We start from the raw sequence: 24,207 nt of genomic DNA on the forward strand, positions 1-24,207 counted from the left end.
TTCCTTTGTAATGGAAATTGTCCGTATTTTTCATAGTGGCTATTTTGATTTCAGAGGTGCTTTTTGAATAGTTTTTGATTCATACTGCTGTGTAACGGATTGAATATAGCTGACAATGAAGCTTAATGGATAGTTCATTTTTCAGACGATAATTGATATTACTGGGGTGCGCGGCACCAACCTTTTCTTTCGGTTTGCGTGGGTGGCAGAGATGCTTTTCAAACAATTCTTGATTTGTACTGCTGTGTAACGGGTTGAACATAGCTGACAACGAAGTGTAATGGATACTTCACTTTTCAGACGATATAGCTAGGTTGTGCGGTGCCATTTCATATGCAGTATACATGGGTTCACCAATCATAATAATATTATCTACAAAAAAAGTTAACAAACAAGTACCAAAAAAATTGGAATTTTTCAACTAGAGTAGGTACCATAGCACATCAATAGAAAATACTGAAACAAGCTGGAGTAGTGCATGATATTAAATCACAGTAAAACAATAAGAAGTGTTATATCGCTACTGTGCATTTCTTGAGCACAGTAGGGATATTACACTTCTTATTGTTTTAATGTGATTTAATATCATGCACTACTCCAGCTTGTTTCATTACTTTTATCGATGTGCTATGGTCTTAAAAATTCCAATTTTTTTGTGTACTTGTTATTTTAAAGAGTTATAAATTTGATAACCAAAACCCACAATTATAAAGTGAAGTCTGTAATCTTGACCAACAATATGAGTATATAACTTCCATCTGATTTATGTCATTGAATTTTTGGAAAAACTTTTGCTGAAAACAGAAAGTCTTTGATCGCTCTTACAAACTTGATTCTCTCATCAACGTTGGCTCACTAAAATATGGACAAAATGACAGAAAATAACTAAGTACATGATATTGATGTTTCGAATGCTGAAAATCAACTCAGAATTAAAATGATTGATGTAGTGAGAACAATGGTAACATTGGCTGAAGGTGAGAAATTGCATCTAGATCTGCAAAAACCTGTCTAGTACGTAGCCTTTCTAGAAAATCTGACGTCACCAAAGCTGACCTGTGTTTTAATCGCAGAGGAAATGAAACCACCTTCTTACCTGTGAAGAAGTATAGTATTAGCTTTATTTCCCTGTGCATGTGCAATGGGTAAGTAATTGAGTTGTGTCTGTTGTCGTCCGCACAGAATAACTATGTTGCTTAAAAAATTCAATACTAATATTAACACATTCATACACTGTTTAAAAATCTTTCCCAAAAAAATTATTTTGCATCTTAGAGTAGTAGTCTTGAAATCCTCAGCGTCTCTTTAAAACGGTGTAGTTTTATGCTTAGTTCTACTGTAAACACTAAACTTTGATGACGTTAAATATCTGTAAATCAAAATCACGTATTTATGAATTAGAAAACCGTCACACACTTCAATGGATCTGAGAAGAGACCCAAAACTTTTGTGAGCAGCATGACACTGAATTTGAAACGGTATAGAAAACTTATAAAAAGGTAAGTACATGCACAACAGCCTGTTGTTAATCTTCTGCTCGCTGCCAGCTGTTCCATCATTATTCTAATAACATGTTAAATAAATTCCTAATCATCTATTGTTCTAATAATTTTGTACATACAAGCTAGCCACAGGTTTACGTAAATTTTTGCATGAATAAATCAAGGCATGGTACGTAATTATATTGATATAGCTATTAGTTGATCTGCCAGTTATTTTGTACTGCATCCGTGTCACCAGACCTTCAATAATCAGCATAGCTATGCACTTCTGTGAAAATAAATGTAGTAATAATTAAATGTGTACATTATGAATTTCTTTATTTATTCAGTTACTTATGGATTCTTTTTTTTTTTTTTTTCAATTCCAATGTCCCTGCTGTATTTATACACTTATTACAACACTGAATCAGGGATTAATGTCCACTAGTATACAGTATCTCTGCAGGTGTATGTAGGTCTTATCACCCATGTCAGCAGATTCGATCTTTCACCCAGAACACAAAGCTACGTACGTGAATAATCTATTTAATCTCGCAATCAAAATCAGCTAGACTTTAGTGGTCTGGTTTTCCTGGATGCTGCGATTCGTACGTGCGGTGTGGGGCTCCAAAGGAGTTCTGGTCAGTCTGGGAATGGCTGTATGTGGCTGTATAGCTCCATGGTGTTCAATAAATACATTTGCTTTGACTTTCTTTTTATTTTAGTCAGCTTTGAGACCTGAATGGCCCATAACTTGGCCTGATTCATCCCAAAATTTTCCTCTACAATTTTTAAACAGCATCTTTCCTACCTTTTAGGCCCCCACCTCCCACACCTTTTGGAGCTTTCCTGATGCAGCCAACTTCGGTAAAAAAAAACTATCTAAAATGGTAGGGAAACTTAGCTGTACTTCTTCAGTAGATAATCTAGAAGGTAATAAATTGCTGTAAAACGTGTAAAATTTGGTAGGTGTAGCTACCACCATTAGCAAGCTACAACACTCTGAATATTTAGAACTGGCGTTTCTCAATACTTTCAGATGGACGATAAGACCGGTTTTCCCAGATGGTCACATATAAATTTCCTAACTCTTGTTACTCAAATCAGAGCCGATATTGACATTTTGATATTGATCTATTCTGATACTGAATAATAACCACTCACACCAATTGTCATCGTCATAACTATCACTATAAAATACTAAGTCAGCAAAATGTGGGGTATAACAGGCTGGAAATAGTGTTGAGTATTATTCTACCATAATTAGTTCAAGAATTATGTTTTTAAACATTGAGCAACTGCTACTCACTACGTTTGCATGAGATAATCTAATCATGTAGTACAAAGAGTGTCATGTAACAACAAAACATTTATAGCACTTGTCAAGATAAAGTGATGTATATTTACAAGTGCTACACTTTTGCCATCAATATTAAGTTACGGATTACCACTCAACTTGAAGTACTGTAGGAATACCCTGTTGAGACTGAAGGTGTGCAACATCTCTGTGTTTGTATGACTAAATGTTTGTAGTACTGTTTGCTGTACATGTTCATCAATAATATTGCATTGTTCATGCTGCGTTGTATTATTGGGGTCAGTAATATTAGAAATTGGTGATGTCATCGTTGTTAAATTAAGTAGTACATAGAATGTCACATCGGAACAACCAGTCATGCAAGAGCTACTCCCTATCACGATAATCGATAGATCATAACTATTGCTTAGCTATCAGCCTCACTTCTCCATGACAACAGCTTGACAATTAATGAGGCATATTCAAATCCAAATTTGCCTTCAAAATGATCCCAAGCACTCCCACCAAGATAAAGACTTCCTTTTGTCTGCAATACCCACTACACTTTCAGTAATTCCTAGTATTAGTTACTTCCACTGCTACCATGTATACGTACGTACTTAAACACATATACTATATTATTTTTTAAAAGGTACGTACTGTCTTAGAGTTTCATGGTTCAGTCAATCACTGCAGTTTACAAATCTCTGGTGATATAGTTTAAACATACAAAAATTACAGTTTAATAATTTTTACATATGCACAGTTTTACTTACTCACATTATGTTGTAGACAGAATTTTTAAATTGGATATGCCACAAGTAAAAGCTACTCATTGTTACCAGGTTTTGAATGCATTTTATTTAAATAGGAAGTAATCTATGGCAATCTTCCCCAATTTGTGACCATTAGTCAGAACACTACACAAGTGGAATATGTTTTGTTTAATCATATGCTTTCATGTGTACAACTCTTTAGTTGTTGACTGTAGCTCATCTTTGTTATTTCCACAGATAGCAGCTACGTGAAATGACAGTTGTTGACAAAAGAAGGACCTGAAAGAAAAGATATGAAGTAACACACAGCACAAACTACTCTATGTGGTAACTTTCGTATATTTATTAACACGTATAACTTTTTTTTCTTTTAACAATAAACATATTGTAAAATAATTAATAGAGGAAAGTACTAAATTTAATGAAAGTTATATTATAAGTAAATACATGTAATTCACTTATGAAAGTGTTTTTGTGATATGCTAGACGTTTATACATATAATGTTTTCAGCTATCTTATGGTGGCAAGAAACACATGCATGTAGTTTTAAGGGAATTAATCTCCAAGGTTTGGGAGGTATTAGGTATAAGTAGTTAATGAAGGTTTTTTTTAGATACCACAGTGGTTTTCTAAACTACCAAAATACCAATTTTTAATATCTTTCGTGGTTTAGTGATGGCTAGGGACCAGTCTATTTTGCTTTTTTTTCCACCTATTTTTCTTTCCAGCAATTCTTTTATTTTTCACCTATTATGCTCCATATTTTGCTCAAGAATTATAAATTTTGCTCAGCACTGATCTTTGTTAATCCAATTGCAAAGCTACAGTTTCGCCTTAAAGTGACTGTTCTATTAGAGTATCTCGATCAGCAATTCTAACATGTAAAGCAAGAAGCTAGCTAATATTGCTTAACATCTGTGACTGTTTTATTAGGGTATCTCGATTGTCACTTGTTGCTCCTGTAACAATTAGCTATGCATTGTCGATATTTTAGCGCGTCTGACTGTTCTATTAGAGTATCTCGATCTTTTGTGCAATTTTTATGTCCACTTCACAAAAATTGCACCTAATATGCCAGCATTTTGCTCATTGCAATTTACCCATCGATTATGTCAAAAATTTTGCGGGCAAAATCAACGGATCTTTAGTGATGGCCATACATCTAGCGAAGCCATATGCAGACAAGTATGTGTGTGAAGTACTCACCTGCTTTATAATAATTTGTTTATTATTGGGTTACTTCCATTCTTACTTTGTAGTACAATTGTCATTTTATTATTATGCTGCTTAGAAAACTTTTGGTAATAACTGGGATGTTGATGTACATGTGAATGATAACACACTCATCTCTTAGTGAGTTTTAGATATTTAGGTATTTTACTCAATACCATATCATTCTAAATGTAATCCCATTACAACATTCATGTGATCATAGATTCCACATGCACATAGGTGAACAGTTATCAAAATCTGGCCTGACCAGAAGAGGTTGGATATGTTCACGTGAGCCATACCTTTAATTGCATTCTTTGATTTGGTAATTCATGTGATGCTCAATTGTTGCAATGCAAAACTGAAAAACAGTCAGGATTATTAGATATTTGATCGTCCTTCACGTAAGCTTCAAGCTAGGCAGTATAATTTGCTTTGTAATTGACACTTGAATTCTGGGTGGAACTAATAAGTTGCGGTTTGGTGTACACTACTTCACCAGTCTCTACATACGTATTCTATTAATAAAACAATGATGATTCATTGAGTTATATATACTGAGATCAATGTACTAACCTACTCTGCAACAGTTGAATTTTGTGCAATTTGTTTCAATGGTAATTAAAGTGCGTCCAACCTCCTCTGTAGTCTGACAGTGTCAAATTCAAACCCAAATACAATAGATTAGCTAGGAGAGAATAAAACAGATAATTATTCAGTGATTGTCAAGATCATGGCATGTTTCAAATTTTTGAAAAATTCATAACTGCATGTTTGACCTTAAATTTTGGTCATTGCTATGGTATACTAGGGGTGTGTGATATTGAAATTTTATTAACGTACCTCATTATCACGATACTTGACTACACACGCAAATACTAATATTACATAATGTTAATATCTCTATAAATTATCACTGTGTCATTCATTATTCCATTGTGCATGCTTTATCAAGACACATGGTAGTGTGTCGTGTGGCCAAAGAAGCCGGGGCACAACACCGTGAGTATATTAACAGGAAGAAAGAAAACACGATTTTCGCACCCCCTTAGCTGTGCTAGCTGCCTTAACAAAACAAAACGATTTTTGTCGTGGACATGCCCATGCACTAACTTCAATATTTTACACACCAACTTTGAGCAAAATTGCTTCAAGCGTTCCTGAGATATATGCAACTTAAAAAATTAGCTTAGTTTCTTTGTTTTATTTTCTTTCTTTTTTCTTTGTCTTTTCGTAAATTTACAAAAACTGCCATAAAACGCGAACTCCATATCTGATTACAGATGCAACAATATTTTATATCGGTATATTGCGTATCGTATCATTTTACAACAATATTGCTGTATCCATACAAACCCAAACCGTATTGATATATCGCGTATTGTGATATATCGACATATTGTGGCTTATTGATATGGCTGACAATCAAATTAGGTCAAGTGTTGAAGCTCAAACCTTTTGTGGTTTGAAAGAAATCGAGCTAAAACCACGAAGATATAACGAAAAAACCAATAGTGTGTAACAATCACGCAATTGAGATTAGCTAATAAAAAAACAAAATTGCTATTGTTTCGGCAGCAGGAAATATGTTGCCAGGGCTATTGTTCCAGCAGTCCACTAGATTTCTCACTATCAAGCACATTAGTTGTATGCTATGCCCAAGTGTTCAACTTTAGGGCATGCGTCTAGTAGGTTGCCTCAAGTATTCGATTTTAGGGAACACATCTAGTAGGTTGTCCCAAGCATTCAACTTTAGGGAATGAATCTAGTAGGTTGCCTCGAGTATTCAACTGTAGAGGATGCGAAAAGTAGTTTTAGTGTTAGAGTAGGGTCGGGTTCAGCTTTTGTTTCTTCTTCACCTTCAATATATATTAGCTATATAGAAATTACTCCACTCAGAGATATGTAAGATAGAAACTAAGGGAAATGGGTAGCTGGAAACTACGTAGTACAATGGTTAGGACTCTGGGTACAAGCACTGGAGGTCCTGGGTTCAATTATCACTCGAGGTATTTTGTATTTTTTTTTGAGGACCTTTTTGTCTAAGTTTCCGTTTGAGGACCTGTTTTATTTTTATTCACATCACTGCCAGAACAATAGCAACAGCTACTTGCCACGCCTATCAGAAAAACTGCTTGGAGTAATCCTTTGAAAATTGCTGTACAGATGGAGTAATCATCTTAGAAAGGTTCTTCAGTGGTGTAGAAGAATCAGACTTAAAGCCACGGAGTTATAACAAGAAATTCAACTTGGTGTAGCAAGTGCAACATCAAGATACTCTAATAGATCACTCATCCTAATAGAGCAGTCACCCTGAAGAGAATTCAAGAGATCAGCTAAACAAAAAAAACCATAAAGAGATCAGCTACAAACAAATCACCCTGTAGAGCATTCAGCTATAAACAAATCACCCTGTAGAGAGATCAGCTAGAAGAAGTTACCTTGTAGATACGGTACAGTCCAAGCGCAACGTTGTACTCGCTCGTACACACAACTTTGCTCGATATTAAAAAAATAGCTAATTAAGGGGCGTGGCAACTGTTTTGCTCACGATTTTCATGAACAAAACAGCTGCCACATAGTCTCGCAAGCGAAACATTTGCCACACCCCTCAATTAGTGATTTTTAAAATCTCGAGCAAATTTGCATGTGCGAGCGAGTGTGACGTTGCACTTGGGAGGTATGTACCATAGTTCAGCTACAAAAAACCCATCATGTAGAGAGTTCAGCTGCAAACAAATCACCCTGTAGAGAATTCAGCCACGAAAAGATCACCTTGTAGAGAGTTCAGCTAGAAGAAGTTACCTTGTAGAGAATTCAGCTACAAAGAAACCACCTTGTAGAGAGTTCAGCTACAAACAAAATCACCCCGTAGAGAGTTCAGTCACAAACAAATCACCCTGTAGAGAGTTCAGGTACAAACAGATAACCCTGCAGAGAGTTCAGCTAGAAACAAGTCACCCTGTAGAGAGAATCCTGTACAGAGTTCATCTACAAGCAAATCACCCTGTAGAGACTTCAATTACATTTCAAGTCACCCAGTAGACAGATCAGCTGTAAACAAGTTATCCGTAGGGAATAATTTACACGTAATAAATACATGTATTACATAAATAATTTGTACATTTATGGATAAAATCAGAACTAGTTAAAGTATTTAAAATCTGTTTCATCTTTTTCTTCTTCAATAACGATAACTCAGGTGAATTTTGTGCCACTTACAGTCTCTTTGAGGGCCGCACTCTTTTATTTTTTACAGCATGGCTGTTATGGATTAGATAGGTATATCTGGAAGCTATAGTATCATGACAATAAATGTATTCGTTAGAATTAAACTGGAATTGTAAAATGTTCTCATTTCACGTTGGCCACATGTAGTTTCCAGAAGTTTACCATTATCACAATAATGCAATAATGAAAATTTCGCAGCAAAAACAATGGCTTTTCACAATAATCAATTATTCACAATAATTGCATAGCACTATGGTATACATGTTCTACATATTATTGTATGTGGCTGTAGTATTATGGTGATTGATGTACCCTTGAGAGTGCCCTTAATCTACATGAAAGAAAAAAGTCATTCTTTCTTCAACACAGACAAAAAAAAACAGTTTTACTGAAAACTAACTATGTACATTCCCTTTCAAATGTGAAATCCAGTCACATGCATATTAATAACATACATGACTACCCAAAAATTCTAACTATGTAATACTACCAAACAATCAGCAAGAATCAAACTCTAATATCACTAACATTACCTCATTGTACATCTTATATAATGCCACTTGTTACATTACATTGTGGGTTTCAGTTAAAAACTGTGCTATCTCAATAAGGACCGTTGAGAAAAACCCTGATTTATATAATACAGGAAGTTGGCAGGATCTTAACATACAACGGAATAAAATTAATGTGGTGATGTTGAAGACATGTTATTTCACAGCCTGGAGACAATTACCAGAAATTTACGAAGGAAATGTATGTGACTGCTGAACGAAAACTCAACTAGTTTGCATTTTGAGATAAATTACATTGAAATAGAAAAATGCATGCTACAAAACGCTTCAGTGAACAATTGCAATGAAACAATGCTTGAACAAAAATATAATAAATTTTCTTCATGGACAGTAAAAATATCTTTGTTTTGTTTCAATACCATGAAGCAAGCATGAGCAATGTGTGTTTGTTCACATTGCAGTAAAATGTAACATCATTCCGTTTCATAGCTTGAACAGCCTTCTTGCTTTAAAATACGAATGGACACTGGATATAGGCTAACAACTGTACCTCCCAGTTTATGGTAAACACAATGAGACAAGTCCCTACATAGCCTGTTGACCTCTTGACTTATGATTGATTAAATATAGGCACTGTACAAATTGATTGTTTTGCTCTTCCTGTTGTTTATTGTTATAACTACTTTGTATTCATCTGAAATTTTAATAGCTCATTGGTTTTTACTCTAGACAACAAAGAAGTCACAAAGTTCAAGAAAAATTACACACAAGTTGGGGTTTTTGCTCAGTGGAATACACATACATGAAACGGCAGCATTCTGGGCTTGTATATTTATTGATGACTATACATATCCTGGTAAGGCTACACTCTAGCCATCCACTTGCTGAATACAAGTTTTGTAGTGGACAATAAGTATTAAAATAACAATCGGCTATTGGTCACTTTTCTACCTGGCCAACATTCATTTTTTTACTTTATATTTAAATGGAAAACAAGTTGATGTTGTGCTACTTCTAAAAACCAGGCGCCATGCAGCTAGCTAACTCATCTGGAATAACTATAGACAGTATATACTACTATGAATTAACCAACTATGTATTACTACTTTACAATAGGGTAGTTTGGGTTGTGCAATAATATAATTAGCTATTTCTCGTATTTCGTAATTCATGAAATATTCGTAATTCGTTCAATTACGTTGCTATGCACTGCTAAGGAAGCGTTTGTTAAATAAACCGCTTTTACCAACATATTACGCTCAAAACTATCTTCTAAACTGTTTTATAGTGTGACTAACGTGTTTTTTCCCACAAATTCTCTCGACAAAGGCTCTTCATTTCCGTTCGCGTACTTAAGGGATACGCCCCCTTTCAACTCAAAGCGATAGGCTATTCCTGGCAGTGTACGAGGCCTGCACCGTTGTTTTTCAGTTGCTAAATGCCTGAAAACCTCAAGGGGAAGGTAGTCTGAGGAAAGTCACCACACCCGTATTTCAGTCCGCCGAAAAGAAACCACCTCAGAGCAAAGTTCACCTGTGCAGAAGTTTAATACAGACTTCATTTCACTTTTACTTCTTACGTAAAAGCTGCTTTTATCGTTATTAAACGATTTTGCTCACGTGGGTGCGTACGGACAAACATAGGTAGATAGATAGGTAGGTACACACACACACTTTTACGAAAACAATTTCAGTAAACTAGGAAAAAAATGGAAAAGTTGCTATCTGTTAAACACCACTGACCATTTTTGAGCATTATTTTGACATGGCACATTTGTACATAATCTAGTTGTTGTCTGTAGTTCATCTTTGTTCTTGCCAAAGGTGGCTACATAAGTAATCAGTTCTTGTCAAAGCAGCACCTGAAATAAAAGATACAAAGTAACATACAGCAAAATTACTGTATGTGGTAACTTTCATATATTTTTGAGCATATTATATTTTTCTTTCAACAGTGAACATACTATGCAACAAAAAAAGAGAGGAAATTGCTGCATTTATGGTTACAGTACAGTCACGGGTAATCATTCAAATTCTTGAATGCCTATCCTTCTTGAGTAGGCCATAAAACCAGTCTACTTAGTCTAACAGCATGAAAGGTTTAAAGTGAACACAAAGCCCTTCATATTTAATGTTTTTATGTCACTGCAGTGTAGTTTGAGGCAGGTGGAACACTACAAGTTGTTGTAGTAACACAAGTAAGCCAGCCTGTACATTGTTCAGCTCCAGCTGTCATTACCATGTTTTTCCGCCACCAAATGCAGCAAAAGCTGTAGGCTCTATGGGCAGTTCTGGGGCATGGTGATACTGTATATTAAATTTATTAGGTCCTGTGGTAGCATTTTTGGCATATTTCTTCCCGGTGACAGAGATACAAGCCTTCAAAGAACTTGTTTCACTCAAAGAAACTACTACAAGTTTAATAAAATAATTGTCTTCACAAATAGTAAATTAAAATATCGCTTCCACAGGACCTAGATATTTTAGTTACTTAGTTACTTGTGTCGAAATTATAGGGATTAAGTAATCTGTTAGTCTGGTATTTGGCAGCATGTTTTGAAAAACATCAGCTCTATCGGCTCTATTGTGGACCACACACCCAAGAACAGTCGTTGTTCTGCAGTATATACAAACAAGTACAAATAGTTGTATTACATCTGCAACACAGTTGGTGAAATTATTTATCCCTTGCTTGGTTTAGAGCAGGTTCTGTAATCTGTTCCACCCATACATTTTAAAATATACTGTAACCTTAATGACAGTTAATTACAAAGTTTACCAATGAAAGCTTTTTTTATATGACATTTCTTGTAATAAAAAAATTTACAGAGATTTTCATCTAGTTTTAGCATATGCTGTGGTGGCAAAAATACATGTATGCAGTACTGAACGTATTGTTGTCACAATGAAATCGATTTTGCATGTCATACACGGGTGATTAGGGAGTCGGGTACGAGTCTTTTTCACCTGTTATGCTCCACACTTTGCTCAACAATTATTTATTTTATTCAGCATTAATTTTCATTATTAAGTGACCATTCCTAAGAGCAAAGCTACAGTTTCACCTTGAAGTGACTGTCCTATTGCTACTATTAGAGTATCTCAATCTTTACTTGCTCTTAGCATGTGGCTGCTTAACATACATACATGTACGTGACTGTTCTATTAGGGTATCTCATCGCCACTTGCTCTTCCCACAACAATTAGCTAATATTTTATTGGATGTATCTGGTCTATTAGAGTACTCAATGTTTTGTGCAGTGTTAGTGAAACAAGAAATAGCTAAAAAGTAGTGAAACAGGACAGGTTGTGTATACCTGCAGATATACTAATCCATATACTTCAGCCTATAACCATGACTGAATTAGGGATTCAATGTCCATTACTATATCTGCAGGTATAGACAGTCTCTCTTGTTTCACTATATTCTTCAACTTTTCATTGTTTTTCTTTTTGATAACATACTTATCTATGATAGAACTTGTGCATACATGCCACACAAAACCAATGGCACCAGGCATGCCATAAAATTAATTTTATATCTGAACGTGTGCTCCAACAATCAATTACTGAGAAGCTGCGTTTCATTTTCAGCTATGTTCTACTCATATACACAATGTCACAAATGAATAACAGTACGAGAAACGTCTCTACAATCAGTCCAGTCACTACGGAAGATACAAACAATACACATGATAACTATAGTCAACACAGCCACAGAGAAGATGTATTGTGCTATCGTGAATCAACACCTTGCATGGTTAGTGAAAAGAACTAGGACACAAAGAAGGACGAAGGGAAGTCCATGATATAGTACATGTATTGTAGGTACTGCAGCTGCTTTCAGTCACATACGTATATCAAAACATACGTGACTGCCCAAAAATTCAAATTTTATTACATCTTCATGTATCAACTGTCTTCATCGCTTCATACTGGGCATTATATATAATGTTACTTGTTAAAATGTATTGTGGGTTTTGGTTTAAAAATAATAACAAACATGAAAGTGTTATCAACCAAAAGGGATCTGTGAGTTAATCCTGTAATACAGCGAGGCAACAGGATCTCGATGCTCTTGAATGACATTTTATTTCATAGCATGTGAGATTAGATCATTACACAACAGGTCTTTTCAATAGCAAATAAATGTTGTAGGACTCCAGGCTTGTGCATAAGTAATTATCCAGGTGTACCCTCTGGCCATCCTCTTGCTGGATACAAGTCGTGTAGTGTTAATTATGTGTAGCTGCATTCTCTACATGCCCTTTTATGATCATTACTTTTAATCAAAAGTTACAATAATTATAAGATGTACAAGTACAAGGAAAAATAGGAGTTTTTCTTTGGGTGCAGTTGACCTCCCTTGTTATAAACTTTTGCAACAAGTTTGCCTCAACAATCCGCAAGGAACCAATGATTCCTCATGAGGTTCCATCTCGCCCATGGGAGAAAGTAGGAGTGGATTATTTCACTGATTATTTTTGTCTTTAACTCCCTGAGACAGTAATTAACTTGTTAAAACATGGTACCAAACAAAAGATCTTGCTGATAGAAACAACTTGGTTTTTATTTGAAGTCAATAGGTGATTATTTCTTTGATCCCTTAAAATTCATATTTTTACTTGTTTACTAGCATGTGTTTGTTAACCATTTTGTAACCTAATTGTGACTGATGAACACGCGTATATTGCACAAATAGAAAGAATGACACTAGACTTAATTTTCATCTATATTATACTCCCCCCTATGAGAAAAGCACCTCTGCAATCAATTTAGCCCTATGGAAAATATGGACGATTTCCATTACAAATGTAGGAAAGTCGGATCACATGATACTGTGAATTGACATTTTTAGTTATAAGCTAGTGAAGGGAAATGGAGGATGAAAATCCATGATACATGTACTGTGCATGAAAAGGCACCTATCGGCCTGAAGCGACATTGAACAGTGAAATATAAAATCCATATCCCTTGCTGTTATTGAGTTACACTTGTCTGAAGGTATAAGTAGGTCAGTAGAAAATACAAAGTTGTACTGGAAGCACTTTTGTGCTTGGTTATACCTAACTAACACTGCCAAGACAATATGAAGGTACAGTATCTGGCTTTTTTGTGAAAAGTACAAACCCTACGTAATATACAACTACATGCAGTTAGCTACTGTTCTGTATAATATATGAACTAGAGATGTACTGATCTACCAATCTACTGATCTAGTATTGGATCAGTGCCGATCTCGACCATTTGAGCAAAACCGATTTTCTGTTGAAGCCACCAATTCATGGCACCAGTCTTTCTTATCTCCATTTCTTCAAACATACTAGTTTTCTTCTATCATTTCTCTGTTCCATTTACAAAATAAGCCAAAGTATAGCGCCATTTCTTTGCCTGGTGTTCATTGTAACTACGAGAGACCATATAAATACGTGCGACTTAGTTGTTTTAATTACCCTTGAACTTACCAGAGGTCCTTGGCAGAAAACAATGTATGGTGCTACACCATATCAAATAGACTAAACTATTAGAATCTTTGCTACAACAGCCTAAAAATCATTACAGATAAGTCTTGGTAGGAGCATGCATTAAAACATTTGTGGGTGTTGTCACTGCTGAATGTCTGGTGTAATCGAGGCCACACCACCACTGATATTGACTCCAGTAATACTATAAGAACTACCTGTACAAGATCAATCATCGCATCAGATAACTTATGCCAGATCGGTACAATATCAGTAATAAATTTCCTAGGTATGTACGTATCGGTAAAGCTCAGAAAAGTTGAATGGGTACATCTTTAAAATGAACCAAATACAGTAGTAGAATGTTACATATTAGTAACTGGTTTACTAAAATTTAAAGCCAGAACTCAAACCCACAACACAAGGTAATAAATGATACTATAAATTGTTTCAGTAAGGATTTATTAAATGATGGATGAGGCCATTGTGGTAATCATAAACAGCCGCATAGAGCAGATTAGTCAATAACTTTTGGAAGGTCATAATTGCTTGACCTCAACTGTGGCTATACCAGAGCCTACAGTACAACTGAGAATTCATAACACAAAAAAGGAGAGTGTCCAATCAGTATGGCCTGTATGAATGCGTATCTTGAAGTACATAATACTTTTGATTTCTTTAGGATATCATGTCAATACAAAGTGTTAAGGAGTGTTGACAATGTTATCGGTGGACTGCTTATTGAAGCCATAACTACGAGGGTCATTGTAACTTGAGAGTTTGTAAAACACAGAATAACGGAATAAGCAAAACTCAGACAGTTATATGGTCTATTGTAATTACAAGTTTAAGGAAAAATTAGGAATTTTAAGTTTGATAAGGGATTATAGAAAAAAAGTAGGGAAACAAGGGAGATTGTCTACACCTGCAGATATACAAAGACTGAAATAGGGATTAAATAATTGCTAGTACATCTGCAGGTGTAGGTGATCTCCCTTGTTTCCCTACTTTTTTTTCTATAATCCCTAATCGAATTTAAAATTCCTATTTTTTCCTTAAACGTGTCTGTTTACTTTTTTGTAACATTATTATGACCACGCATACTGCATCAAAAAAGCAGGATGGTGCCAGAATCAATGTTTTCGTCTGACGTGCGCCCCAGCTATCAAATACTGCTTTGAAAGTGCAGTGGCCATTATGCTTTGCTTTCAGCTACGTTCAGCCTGTTACACAGTGCTACAGACAAAAAAAACAGCAGAAGTGCCTCTGAAACAATCTAGTTACCACAAAAAATGACGATTTGTATGCCCCCAACTATCACCTTTTTTTTCAAACTATCAATTACTTCCTCGAAAGTGTAGTAGCCATTATGCTTCGCTTTCAGCTATGCTCAGTCTGTTATACAGCGTTACAAATGAAGAACAGTGATAGAATCGTCTCTACAATCAATCCAGTCACCACAGAAAATACGGATGATTCCTGTTTACAAACATATTGTAGGAAAGCCATGCATAGTGCTACCGCGAATCGACACATTGTCAGCAAAAAGAAATGGGACACAAAGGAGGACAAAGGAAAGTCCATGATGCGTGGATTGTACATACTACAGTATGCCAAACGGCACATATTGGGATGAAACGATGTTGAACAGCGAAAAAATCAAGCCCATAACTCTAGCCGATATTGAGTTACAGTTGCCTTAAGGCAGGCAGGCGGGCGGTCAGGCAGAATATTTGGAGGTGTACGTCATTTCGGGTGATCTCTACTTAAACAATACTAACGTACTGTGTGATAGAACAAATTGTGACTCAATTTGGAAAAACAATCCAAATCGCACATAAGATGAATGGTTTTAATGAATTCAAGTCAGCACACCTTGCCAAGGATAGCAAGCACATGTATGAAATTCACACGAAAGATGCATCAGTCTATTAGCTTTCAGACCACTTCCAGTACTTGTACAGAGCTTCCTGTAGAGTTTCCTGCGAAATAAGATAGAAAACTGAGCAGTTGGACGAGCGAAGCAGTATGTATCATGAGTGCTGGCTTCTTAGTGGCTGGTATGTAGCAAAATCAACAGAAAAATGTCTGGCCAACATTATTGCCATCCCCCAGTATATCACTGATTCTTGCCAGCCAGGCCCAGAAACCACTATTCAAGCTCTCCACATCATCCAGAAGAGACATCTGTTAAAACCATCCACAAGTAGTTTGAGGGTCAAAACTAGTAGTACAATAGCATAGCTATCCACTGATGGTGTTAGTTTGATTTTGCCAGATGTGTGATTTAGTAAAATCTGGTCACCACATGAAATATCACTCAACACGGCTGAGAAATAATCCTTGACTGTATCCTCTTCATTAACTTGTAACATACTGTAGTCCAACTACCTCAAGCACACTTGCTTACACGATACAGTCCCTCGTGTCTAATGGAACATTTCAAAAGTTACAGCACTTTGTTTACAGTTATACGTAAAAATCCTAGAGTGTATATACAAAATTTCATGTCTTTTTTTGCTCCAGGCCTTAGAATGTTTCTTGGTACCCTTGACTACTGTTACATCACTCAAAAACTAGACTTTGTTTTTGTTTTTTTCCAATAATGTACACTCAATGTAATGTTCTCTACTGTAAAATTTAGTCTTACATTATTTGTCAAAACCAGTCACATATAATATTAATAATATACGTGACTACCCAAAAATTCCTTTACACGATGCTGTTGAAGAAGATGATCATCACCTCTTCATCCTGGATAACAGTCAAATCCTGGATAACAGTCACTTATATAGAGTCTCTTATCACAATGCATTATGGGTTTTGGTTTTAAACATAATATTGTTGTGTAAGCCAAAGAGATTGCAGTACAGTATGTCGAAATCTTGATGTTAACCTGATCATTGTCACATGTAACCTGCTGAGCAAAACTCTAACCATAGTTTGCAAAACTCTGTTTTAGAGATAAATCATACAAGTTTATGAGATAAACCACATTGAAATGCACTGGGTAAAAATGCATACTATAAAATATATATTTACATTCTTTGGTAAACAGTGAAGCAATACTTGAATTGATACCAGTACATTTGCCTTTTCATGGAGGTACAAATGTGAGTTATGTGTGTTTGTTTATGTTACAGTAAAATCTAATGTTATTGTCACAGTTTGTAAGCTTGAACAGCTTTCTTACTTAATGGCATGGGAGGATAAGGCCATAAACTGTACCTTAATGAATTCCTCAGTTCATTGTGAACACAGTGAGACACGTCCTAACCACATAGCCTACTGCACAACTGATTAAATGAGCACCTGTAAACAGTCACTGTACAAAAAAATTGTTTTGCTCTTCCTGCTGTCTATTGCTATATATAACTCCAAAAGTTTCACTACTGAAACTCTAACAGCCCATTATTTTTCCCTCTAGACAACAATGAAGTTATAAAATAAATAAAGGTTAGGGAAAATTCAAACTAGTCGGGTTGCTGAGATTTTGTTCAGTGGGTTACAAATGGCACCAAACAATAATACCACTTTAGTATGCCTACGCAGTTATGGTCCTAGCTATGAGACTTTATAAAATCATTCATGTTGTACTGTTTAATGAAAACACAGTTCTTTCATTACAAAATTATTAACACACTTTTACATTTTATTTTACTGGCTTTTGAAGGAGCTCAGGTGAAGGTCAGACTAAATCAAGTCACATATATTTAAAATATATACATGACTGTCTAAAAATTACAATTTCATACACATAGCCAGTTTGAACGGACTACTCCACATCATCATCCAACACACATGTAGTACACTTATATAATGTCACTTGTTACAATGCATTGTGGGTTTTGGTTTATACAAAATAATGTTTTTCATCTATTAAGTAGGGCTAAAACGAATATGTGACCCCATTTTGGAAAACCATACATCTGGGCACATGCAAAATTTGTGGGAATTAAATTTCAGTGATTTTTTTTTTAATAATTTTTTTTTTTTTTGCATATTCTGATAAAGCAACTATTAAGCCTTCTTGCTGTGAAATTTCACACACATAGCTTCTTTTATCTAGGAGATATACTGAATTATATCAGACCATGTAGTAGTTTCACAACGTGTGGGACAACAATTAACTTACAAATTGGGTGATTTGTTCATTCCCAAAATCAAACATTTTCTTGTCTTTAGACAATAATACAAGTGCTTTAATTGAGAAAAAGCACAAAGAACAAATGATTAAACTCTCAAGAATCTCTTTTCATTAATATTAAATTGTAAGAATGGTGATCTTTATCAACAAAGCGATTTGTCCTCACAAAAGAGTTCTCATTTTAGCTGTTTAACTAAAGACAACTCATGTGTCATAATTGAGAAGCCATCAACATCGCTGCATATTAACTTCATTAGAGGTCACAGCACTATTTAACAAGGATCAATTAATAGAGTGATTCCAGAAACTTCTGAAAATCCATGTTACTACGTAATTGCTACACCATAATATGAGATCAACAGCTAATCAAAAGTGATGTCAAAATACATTGGAGCCTATGGAAAACAGACTTTTGTGGTTAATTTAAGGCACCCCAGTAAAGCCATACAAGAAGCCAAAAAGTGCACTGCATACTTTAGCCTTATTGAAATATGGACTATTGAAATTTGCATTTACACCGATGGAACCAAAAATTTCTTTGAATTGGACTTCTTCTAGCATCAGTGTTTGAAGAGAATTGTTCTTCACGTATCTCACCCTGAAAGTTGCCCAAGCAATCACTATGAACTCTTGTTATAAACATGCATAACCCTCTCTCCCACCCCCGCCCACGACCACATGTCAAGTGCTACATGTACAGCGGGCACATCTATGTGTAGCTACAACACGTACGTACGTACGTACCAGTCATCATACATAGTAGCATTGTTTGTTAAAATATCAAAATCAACAGCTTCTCTCGCTCGCTCTTGCTCGTCTAAGTTGTCTTCTTGTACGGTTCTCTGCCAGGTGGCGCTTACCGCAAGATTTTAAGAGGCGCTCTGCGATGTACTTTTTTAGTGATGTAATCATAGATAATATACCCACCGATGTAATCCATCGGATGGCTGTCAGGATGGCCGAGGAAGACGCAGATTTGTTTCAGACTCTAGATGGAGAGTTTAGTCGATCCAGAGGTGGAACTACCATCAGACTTGGTAATTCGTGATGTTTGTTTGTTGCACGTGCTTGCGGCAATTTGTAACCTTGTGTATTTGTTGTGAAGGCTGTAAGCAGTACGATTGCTTCATTCGCGTTTTAGCACCGTTGGGGTTCTTAGAAGCGGAACAGTTGTCTGTTTTGTTCGCGGCATTTAACTTGGCGCGTTTGTGTTACAGCTTTCACAGATTTATTTATAGTGGTTTACTTACTGTAGAAGAGAAAACATTTTAAATGTCAATTTACAGCTATGTTAGTACATCCTGGTCAGCAGAAGCTGTTTGGTGTTGATGAGGGGTCTGCAACGTAGCCAAAAATTGCTTACAGATTTAGGGATTCAACTATTAAAAGATTTAGTGGCTGCCAGTAAACTAATGTTTAGTATCCTGAAGAATCTGAAGTTGTACCAGAATCTGACTAAGATGTGATAAAAGCTGTATGAGATTCAGAGACCTCAACCAGAAAGTGCACTTGGAAGTGACACCTGAGGTTAACATGAGTGAGATTTGATTATGCGTGAGGTCTCGTCTTATAGAAAAATTCTTGTAAAATTGCAAAATTCACAACTTTCTTAGGCTTTAGACTCTATTTCACATTACACTCAGATTACTTACCTCATCCACAGCTGTTTCTGCTGTAGGTTCGGAAATACCAGCTGGTTTTCTTGTGATAATACTAGCGCCATGGCAATTATGCGGCTTCAAGTGACAAAATAACCCCCCCCCCCCCCCCCCCCCTGCCTAAATAGAGTCTAATTTCAGTTATACCTCTCCATTTTTAGCCATTAGGGCACTGTTTTGTGCTTTGCCAAGAAGTCTGAAGGAAATTAACTTACATGGTAGCTTAGGAATTGCAATGTGTGAGATGGAAAACATGCATAAGACAACAATCTGATGCATGTGTCTCACATGTAATGTGTGAGAGTTGAGGTGTCTGGAATTAGCTGTGTTGTGGACCCCTCGGGTATTGAAGGTGTATTATAATTTGTGTATTGTATATCAAATGTTTAGCTGCTTTTGTATACCTCTAGTAATGTGGATTAGTAAAGTATATAATGTTTGTTGCTAAGTTGTAATGCACACAAATGGTATTAGACATTCAGTAAATGTGACCTGATATGCAAGAATCCAATAATGTTAGTGTGAGCCTAATTTTATAGTAGAATGCAATAAACGCAATGGGTGGAGTATTTATGAAATTGTAAAAAAAAAATCTGTATTTTAAAAAACACTTCTTTCACAGTGAAGGTAGGTGATAAAAGTTGGTAGCATTGTGATACCCAAAACAGGAAGAGTTCCAAAACATTGTTACATGTTAGTACTCCTAAAGAGACATGATATGAGCATTAGTCTGCCTTGTGTTGGATAAATGATTCATGATCATTATTTTTTCACATTTTTGTCTTTGCCCTGATCGTAGGAAAGGCCTGGAAGACAAAACTTATCCAGCAATGAATTCACCTGTTCATGGAGAATCCGATGGTGTAAGCTGCATCTTACTAGAGCAGAGGTGATTATAATTTAATGATCAGACAATGGTCAGACCAGCTTGGTGGTTGATCTCACATGGCTGCCAGCCAATCAGCCACAACACTATTTACCTCAAAAATATTTGGTGTACAGTGGCCTCACCTAGTTAGTTTAATCTCCTAGCAACAGAACATTGTTATTGTGTCAACAAGAGTAAGAATACAGGTGAGAACCACAGCCTACACCCAACCTTGACAAATGTCAGACCAAACAAGGAAATGGATGGCAATCTTGCTAATTGGTCAGTAAACAGTTGGGGACTGTTACAATCACTCCTGGTAGAGGACTGGGTTTGTAATTTATGATTGTTAAATTAAGCTCCTGTAGTTTATATCTATACTGTCACTACTAATCATTTTTTCTATTGTTGCCACTTTGTAGCACTGTAACTTCAAAACTTCAAGGCTTCTAGAGCCGAAACTTTGGTTGACCATCTCTTTGGCTATCTAGATAAAGAAAATGTCCTAAAATGGAATTCAAAAAATGTGCTAACTTATGGGGTTCTTGCAGATCCAGTCACACATGATAGTTGTTTTTGAACATGTTTGTGTTGTTTGTGTGACACATGTTAGTTTGTTTGTCGACTCTGTTTAGCTAATGGTTTTGTAAACTTGTTAGTGTAGTTAGACTGGTAGTCTTTCAAGGTTACTCAGTCTAACTGATTATAGAGTAGTATTGGATTATGTGTTAGCTGTATGATACTGTTATAGACATAATCGCATTTGATTAGGAATCAAACCTTTTAAGTTGTGCAGTTGTTTATGTACACATCTGTTGCTAGTAGCAACTATTATAGCCTTAAGCATTTTGTCAGCTACTTAAGTGTATACAGTAGGTACTCAATTATCCAGACACTCAATTATCCAGAACAGTACAAATGACAGTTCTATTAGGGTATTTTGACAAATTCACTTGTCTGAACACATTTGAACTGGTATACAGGTGTTCAGATAATGGAGAACCCAATGTATCTATATTGAACTATGTTGTGTATACAGGAAATGTTGGATGTACTCAACTCCCACTTGAATAGATTTTCAGTTTGTTTTGCCATTCATCAAGTCTTAATATTCATTTGTTATATATTGAGATCAAGCTTCACACATAATCTACAATGTAATGTATCACTTTGTACATCATGTATTGTTTCCTTCAGTGTTAGCAAGTTTATATTTTAGTGGCACTTCAAACTTTGTTTAAAAGTTGTAGCCTTGTAAAGTATGAAATGTTTTTATTTGTTTTGTTTAACTTAACAAAATGTTTATTTATATCCTTTACTAAAGTAATTATTTAGTGGAAAAGGAAACAAGGTATAATTCTTTTTAAACATCTCCTCTGCTTGAAAAGTTTTGTTATGTTTAAGCTAATAGGTAGAACCAACCATGCTTTTATTCATTTGACCCCTAAACCTGCAGAGAACTTTGGTGAATGCATGTTTACACAATATAGGCAGGCATGGTGACACTAGGTGGGGTAACTTAATTCTTACAGCCTACAAATATACATCGATTACAAGTGTGTTCACTTGGCTACTTGGAGAAGGTTAACTTTACACTGTAGCTACAGTGGCTTACTTGTTATGAAGTGATGGAACAGCAACAAGTCACGTCTTTGTGTTTCAAAATTCTTGCCACGTGTTTAATTTTGATTGTGGGTTTACTACCATACCACATAAAACAATTAGAAGTCATACCAGAATATAGTGTTGTAGTGTACTGAGGATTTCCAAATCTTTGCAACATGTTTGAAATGCAAAGTGGAAAACGTGACCCAGTACATCACTTCTTGCCTTTTACTCATGTGATGGAATAGACCACACCAACGGTTGTGATTCAATTAGTTGCTTGTTGATTGATTTCATGCTTGTGTGTCAGTGTTTCACTTGTCTCATGACAATTGTAAATTACATGTCATAGGCAGGCATGTGAACGCAGTGCACTTAGGGGCTAAGTCGTTGCAAAGATTTGGAAATCCTCAGCAATAATTTGTTTTTGATTTTTTCACTGTTTGATGTTGCTTCAGCACAACAGATACATTTTGTCATACCACAGTATGTGCTTCATGTTGTGTTATGGCTTCCTTTAGTTTGTAATGAGAATCATCGCAAGTTTTCTGTTGTGACTAAATTGATTACAGAGGTCCTTCTCGTAATGAAACAGGCTAAACAGGCTGAACAAGGCAACTTCACTATTTCACTAATTGATAGTTAGGGAACATGTTCAGATGATGACATTCTTTTTTTTTCTAATGTCAGGTAAAATGAACTGAACAAACAACAACAACAACAGACCAAATGTTAGAATCCCAATGGTGCTAAAACACGAATGAAGCAATCGGATATTAGAACAATATTTCTGTGATATGTTGATCAGTTTTTGTAACTTGGGTCTTGTTACTATTTACCACCTGTGTTAGAGAGGTAAACAATTATAAGTTTACTGTACTGATTTAGGATATTATAACCAAAACCCACAATCAGTTGTAGAATATACATGTATATAATGAATTCAGTAATCTTGACAAACAGTTCTTAATCATTATTCTGTTGTACTATACTTGTATAATTTTTGGCAAGACTTTTTGCTGAGCATCAAGTCTTTGAAATCATTACAAAGGACAGGCTCTATTGGTTCATTGTCCACTAGTATAGCAGCAGGTAAATAACCTCTGTTAATGATCTATAATATTCCACTCTGTGTGGGCAGTTCAAAAGTACTGCCACTGTCATAACTTGTATATGGCACTAATGCAGACTGCATTGAGTGCATTTTATCTTATAATGAACTGGTTCTGGCTTTGCAGACCGTAACAATACATTATACCCCCTGTAAGTTATAATGTACTAATCACAGTGCAATATATTGCACTGACCATGGTTTTGTACAGCATTGCACAATTGCTGGCAGCCGAGACCACCATCGAATGAGTGGGAAGACACTTCACAATTCACTTAAATTCTTTTTTAGCCTAACATGTAAAAGTCTATTGTGGGTCCATAATCTCACTAAACATCACCAGATCAAAGGTCAACCAAGCAGCTTATGGCAATCAAAAAAGCCAACATGGTAGCCACAGCTCTAGTCTACATATATATAATCATACTTATATACCTTATTAGTCTGATTGTATCTGAGTCTAGGTTAACCCATTAACGGCTACTGCCACCATATAGCGGCATGGCATCATAACTCACTCATAGAATAAACTTTAGCCTTGCTGTAACTTGTAAAACGCGTTTCATAGCAAGATGCTCTAGTACTGAAACGGACACGCCCATAGAGGTCCCATTTCTGAGATAACCAGATCTTTCCCAGACTAGTGTGCATTTGTTATGTAATAGCGTAAAGTGTAACCTGTTATAATAGGAGAATTAAATCGTTCTTCAACTTAAAATCTAGTAGCTGATAACAAAGAATGTGTTATAACATTGATGGAGACAAGTAAAGTCGACAGTCAGCTGCTTTATCCCAGACATGGCATGGTGGACACGATTGCAGATACGCATGCGCAATAGCAGAAATG

At 35.7% G+C, this 24,207-nt stretch overlaps 2 long non-coding RNA genes across 3 annotated transcripts in view; one reads left to right on the top strand and one right to left on the bottom strand.

Annotated features, from left to right (window-relative positions):
• Nucleotides 1-1,629: 1,629 nt before the first annotated feature.
• On the bottom strand, nt 1,630-18,992 carry LOC136247150 (uncharacterized). Its single transcript, XR_010697120.1, has 6 exons — nt 18,863-18,992; nt 10,253-10,371; nt 5,344-5,455; nt 5,070-5,285; nt 3,439-3,833; nt 1,630-1,770 (listed from the first exon to the last, which is right to left on the bottom strand). It is a non-coding gene; the product is annotated as an uncharacterized lncRNA (long non-coding RNA).
• A 41-nt stretch (nt 18,993-19,033) lies between these two features.
• Nucleotides 19,034-24,207, top strand: part of LOC136247158 (uncharacterized) — a 34,706-nt gene continuing 29,532 nt past the window's right edge. For both annotated transcript variants that reach the window (XR_010697130.1, XR_010697131.1), the window contains exon 1: nt 19,034-19,155. This is a non-coding gene — a long non-coding RNA (uncharacterized lncRNA). The remainder of the gene's footprint in view (nt 19,156-24,207) is intronic.

Source organism: Dysidea avara, chromosome 2 (assembly GCF_963678975.1).
Source record: "Dysidea avara chromosome 2, odDysAvar1.4, whole genome shotgun sequence".
Classification (NCBI taxonomy): domain Eukaryota; kingdom Metazoa; phylum Porifera; class Demospongiae; order Dictyoceratida; family Dysideidae; genus Dysidea; species Dysidea avara.